The sequence below is a fragment of the Pan troglodytes genome, chromosome 4 (assembly GCF_028858775.2).
Source record: "Pan troglodytes isolate AG18354 chromosome 4, NHGRI_mPanTro3-v2.0_pri, whole genome shotgun sequence".
Taxonomy (NCBI): domain Eukaryota; kingdom Metazoa; phylum Chordata; class Mammalia; order Primates; family Hominidae; genus Pan; species Pan troglodytes.
This window is the reverse complement of record NC_072402.2, coordinates 171020289-171026288: the sequence shown is the minus strand read 5'-3', so window position 1 is coordinate 171026288 and position 6000 is coordinate 171020289. Positions and strand designations below refer to the sequence as shown.

The window sequence follows — 6000 nt, the reverse complement described above, 5'->3', positions numbered from 1 at the left end:
GGGCTGTAGTTTGTGAATCCCTGGTCCAGTGGAAAGATAAGCAAGTAAGTCAATATCTCACACTTGCTGCAGACATGTTTTATTTGGCCAACCCAGGGTTTAAGCAAGATATGCACTGTCTGATTGACCAGTCTCCACTATTCCCTATTGTCTTACACCATGCCACTTTTCACATTTACTGCCATTATTCCTGGGTAAAAGAAAAGGCTGTTTCACTCAGAGTTCTGGGAAACATCCACTTGCTTATTTATGGCATCTCTAGAGGCAGATTTTTGTACATAAACTTCATTAACAAATGCCACGTAATGAAACTGTTCCACTATGACCCTTGGTATACGCTGGTACTATAGTACCAAACATACATACTGTCTTTCTAATAAATTTCATGAAGTTATTTAGGCACTGATTTTCTAAGCATGCAGTGTAGAGGAGCCCTGTACTAATTCTTTCTCTGAAGTGATCAGCAGTGGTCCCTGTTGACAAGCTCCGTGGTAACCCAATCTCTGTATTCTGCTGACAAGCTACACTCCCGTGGTTTATGAGATCAGTGGAATCCCTCCATAGAATTATACCCTTTTATTGAGTCCTGAACCATATATTATCATGAATGTTAAGCCAGTCGAAATGGTCCATCCCCTCTGCCTTAACATTAGACAAAGCCTTGAGCAATTACCCTTCTCTGCAGAGAATGTCCTTTATTTGGCATCAAATCCTGCTGAAACTTTATGTGCCTGGGTCTCCTGCACTTTATCTCCAGGCTCCAAGCCGAGCTGCCCTTAACTGGCATCGGAGTCCGAGGCCATTTGGACAAGGACCATGAGGAAGTTGAATGTCTCCCTTTCCATAAAGAAAGAATTAGCAAAGAAAATTAAAAGTGTGCGCTCAATTTCAGAGGAAATGATTATACCCCTGACAAAGAGTAGCAGCCTCCAGGGAATGTCAAGCACTTGGAAAGCATGCTTTCCACCCACAAGGAGCCAAGTAGTGTACCTAAGCCTCCCCAGAAAATGATGCTTTCTTAAATGCTTCAAAACAAGGAGACATTCATTCAACAAACATTTCCTCAGCATCTGCTCTGTGTCAGATACTGTGCTGGGCACCACAGATGCAACAGGGAATGGAAAAGCCCAGAATTGACAGTGTGTTGCATGTTAAAGAAAGGCTCACACCTGTAATCCCAGCACTTTGGGAGGCTGAAGCAGGAGGATCACTTGAGGCCAGGTAAGTGACCAGCCTGGACAACATAGTGAGACCCCATCTCTACAAAAAATACAAAAATTAGCTGGGCGAGGTGGCATATGCCTGTAGCCCCAGCTACTCAGGAGGCTGAGGTGGAAGGATCACTTGAGTCTGGGAGGTCAAGGCTGCAGTAAGCCCTGATCATGCCACTGCACCCTAGGCTGGGCAACAGAGTGAGACCCTGTCTCAAAAAAATAAAAATAATTTTTAAAAGGGAGCTGGGGGCAGACAGTAAACAAGTCATCAAGTCTGTGACATGAAAGTAAGTTGTCATAAGTGACATGGAGGGAAAAAACAAAGTGCTGTGTGTGTTAATTTGCTGTTGCTGTTCTCACACATTACCACAAATTGGGTGGCTTAACACAACAGAAATGTATCCTGTCACTGTTCCGGAGGCCAGAAATCTAAACTATAGGTGTCAGTAGCGCCATGCTCCCTCCAAAGCTCTTGGGGAGAATTGTTCCCTGTCTCTCCCAGCTCCAGGTGGCTGCAGGCATTCCCAGGCTTATGGCTGCACCACTCTATCCTCTGCCTCCAACGCCATACAGCCTTCTCCTCTCCCCAGGTGTTTCTCTTCTGTTTGTGTCTTGTAAGAACATGCGTCATTGCATTTAGAGCCCACTCAAATAATCCAGGATGATCTTATCTCAAGATCCTTAATTGAATTGAATCTACAAAGACCCTTTCTCTCCAATAAGGTCACAATCATAGGTTCCAGCAAGTAGAGATATCTTTTGGCAGCACCATTCAACTCACTACATTGTAGGAGATAATAAATAATGGGGTAGCTTACTTTAGACGGAGGGGTCAGAAAAGGCCTCTGAGAAGGTGAGACTTAAGACACAACTTGAAGAATGAGGAAGATCACAACATGCAGAGAAGGGGAGAACTGGGCATAGGGAGAAAGCGTTGCTGACCGAGGGCACAGTCTGTGCAAAGGCCCCGAAAACAGCTGAGTTTACAAAAACTGAAAAAAAGGCCAGTGTGGCAAGAGCGGAGAGAATAAAATGGCCTGAGATGTGCTGGGAACATGAGCAGAGGCCTGTCCTGAAAGCTTTGGAAGCCACAGTAAGAAGCTGGCATTTTGCAGCCAGGAGCAGTGCCTCATGCTGAAATCCTAGCACCTTGGGAGGCCAAGGTGGGCGGATTGCTTGAGGCCAGGAGTTCAAGACCAGCCTGAGCAACACAGCGAGACCTTGTCTCTACAGAAAATATTTTTTTAGCATTTTTTTAATTTTTTTTAAATACAAGCAGCTGGCATTTTACCTCAAGTGCAAGGGAAAGGCACTGAGGGTTTGAAGCATAAAAATAACATGAGGAAATTCACATTTCATCTTGAAGATTTCTCAAATAGCATAGCTAGCCTTCATTTAAACCAGAAATTATTGCTTTTACTGTAGCTTTAGCAATAACAAATGCATAGAATCATTTACCCTGTTATATGCATTAATTCATTTAATAAAATGTATATATAGTGCTCACTTTGGCACCACATATACTAAAATTGGAACAATACAGAGAAAATTAGCATGACCCCTGTGCAAGGATGACACAAAAATTCATGAAACATGACATAAAAAAAAATACAATAACCCAAATACAAGTTAGGGCATCATGTGGTCCAGAGTATACCTGTGTTATGGACTGAATTATGTCTGCCCAGTAAAAAATCCTGAATTGTAGTCCTAGCCCCAGAATCTCAGGTGTGACCTTATTTGAGAATAGGGTTATTCCAAATGTAACTAACTCAGATGAAGTCGTACCAGAGTAGGGTGGGCCCCTAACCCAATATGTCTGGTGTGAGAAATTTGGACACAAGCATGCATACAGAGAGCACTCCACATGAACATGAAGATGGCCATCTACATGCCAAGGAGAGAGCCCTGGAACAGAGCCTGCCCTCACAGCCCTCAGAAGGAAACAGCCTCACGGATGCTTTGACCTTCAACTTCCAGCCTCCAGAACTGTAAGACAATAAATTTCTGTTGTTTCAGGCATCCAGTCTGTGGCACTTTGTTATGGCAGTCCTAGTAGACTAACACAGTCTGATAACACTTTAGGAAGCGAGGTCTTCCTAAATGTGAGCAATTCCAGTCTTTACCAGCACCCCTGCTAGAACACCGAAGGGGGTCTAATTCACAACCCATACCAACACCTAATCAAGCCATCTTCTCCACTCTTCTCATTCTCCACTTCTCTTCCCACCCACAGAGCCCCCAGCAGCCTCTTTCCTCATGCCTGGCCTTGACTAACTCCCCACCAAAACTGCTCCCAAAATCCTACAATAAGGTTTTTGATTCCTTCATGCCCCACGCCCACTTCCTGGCCCTGTTCTGTTTTTCTCTCCAGTGGTTCTTTACTCTCAAGTACTCATCACCATCCCCTCTCCCCAAGGATTACCCCATCAGATACATGGCCTGGGAGCCCTGCCGGGTCCCTTAACAGACAGAGAGAGACAGAGCCTGAGAAGAGAGACAGAGAGAGAGAATATTGAGGCAGGAGTAAAAACACAATTTTATATCTTATGCATTTCTTTTCACATGCAAACTTTTAATGATAACCTCCATGAGAACAGAAACTACATCTTGTACATTTTGCACCCCCTGTAATGTGGAGCAGACCACTTTGCATGAAGGTGACACAGATTGATTTTTAAAATCTTGCCTGAGACCCTGAATCCTTGCTCTATGATCAGGCATTCTTCCTACACCATCTATGAAGTTACTGAGCTGAAACCGTCTCGTCTAGTCTTAATTAAGCTTTGGCGACATCTGTCATGAGTGACTGGTGACATTTTTCCATCCACTCATCACTCCTAAAAATGGACTCACTCCTGCTAACGAGGAATCAACAACCTAAGGCGGCCAGGAGCATAGGTGAGGGAGGGTGCAGGAGGCCTCACAGACATATGCAGGGAAGGGGAGGAGTAGCTGCCACGTTGGGACCCTGCTCCCAAATGCAACTAGCATAGACAGCAAAATCCCCTTCTACCAGAAACATGTTCTGTCGATCAGACACAATCCTAAAAAGGATGGAGTAAAGCAGAAAGGGACAGTGTCTCCAGGAGAAGCCAGGGAAGGCCAAGATGCTATGTACTTCACAATGGCCTGCAGGATCCTGAGGGAAGGAACTATACATAATTCAACTTTGTACTTCCTGTCTCCCCTCCAGTCTCTACCTCCAGGCTCCTAGCCTAGGACCTAGCACTCTTTGAAACTGACTGGGTAGTTGGTTGGTTGGTTGGTTGGTTGGATGGTTGGTTGGTTGGATGGATGAATGAGCAACCAAAATCTCCATTCCCTTCCTGAGTACTATTCTTCAGGGATTTTGCAAAGCCCATCATCAACATCTTAAGCCAATCTCTACTGCCTTAAGCCAATCATCAACATCTCCGACTAAGAAAGGAAGTTAAAGATTTCTTAGAATCCCAGAGTCCCCAAAGATGCTCATGAGCTATCAAAGGGAGCACATCTAAGGGATCACTAGAGAATCTTCTATATTAAAACTTTCTAACTTTATACTTTTTTTTGACCAACTTATTTTTATCCTAATGTTTTACAAACTTCAACTACAAACATTTTTAAGCACTTACTGTGCATAAGGTCCCATAAAGCAGTCTTTTAACTTTAAAAGTTAAAGTCTTCAAACTTTTAAGCTCATATTACCTCCTAAAGATTTTTGATATGCTAAGTAAGTCCTTGCACATTTTTGGTTGACATCTAAAATTAACATAAATTTAAATAATATGAACGATGCAATTCCCACTGTATTGTAAATATTGACATTTTATAAATAAAACTGTTACATTACTCTTTTAAATGTTTCCAATGGAATCTAAATACCATAGTAATTTGATACTCACCATCAGTTATTTTTAAAAATACAAGAACAAACTCTTCTTTATGAGTCATAAAATTTTACATTTTTCCTTTTTCCTCTTTGAAATCAAATTTATTTGTTCTAATGTAATTTTGTGCTAGTAAGTCTTTTATAATCACATTGTTATCCTAATTCTATGCAAGAAAAAAATGTATATAAGTTGAAATTCTAGTTTCCTTTTCACCTCCAGCAACCATTAGGCTCCGAGTGCTAATAATTTTCCTCTGGATTGAATATCATTGTAACCATTATTTGTATACATTTCATCAAGGCAATGTAAACATATTACAAATTTTGGTATATGAGTAATAAATATATACATACAATCTATTGAAAACATATGTCTTAATCAGGTTGAGGGGGACATGGAGGCTTTGCAGACATCGGTGTTTTGAATGTCACTGTTTGGCACTTCCAGGGAGATAGGGCTGGGTCTTTCTTTGTTAAGGTGAAAGAAAAACATCTGGAAAGAGTAGGAGGCAAAAACAGAACCAGCCTCCACGACAGGCACATTCTCAGGCAGACGTGTGTTAGCACAGGACACATAGGGAATTCCTTTGAAGCCACCTTTGCCCACATACTCCTTGGAAAGTTCTCCCATACCTCCTGGGGTATCAGTAGCTAAGGTTTGAAGATGAAATCATGAACAATTCAGGTCAGAACAAGACCCAATTTCAGTCTGTCATGAGTTTACATCTGGGCAGGTAGGTGAGCCATAAGCACTCCACCTGAGATGTATTAACAGTGAGAGATGGAAAGCACAATTTAAGGCAATAGATGTGGTGGGCAGAATAATGGCCTCCAAAGATGTCCACATCCTAATCCCTGCAACCTGTGACTATGTTACCTTACGTGGCAAAGGGAATTAAGGTGGCCAATGGA

The 6000-nt window shown here is 42.4% G+C and overlaps 1 non-coding gene across 1 annotated transcript; it reads left to right on the top strand.

Moving 5' to 3' along the window:
* The first annotated feature begins 2713 nt into the window (after positions 1–2713).
* Positions 2714–2820, top strand: LOC112209274 (U6 spliceosomal RNA). The gene has a single exon (XR_002944025.1). It is a non-coding gene; the product is annotated as a U6 spliceosomal RNA (small nuclear RNA).
* The last annotated feature ends 3180 nt before the right edge of the window (positions 2821–6000 follow it).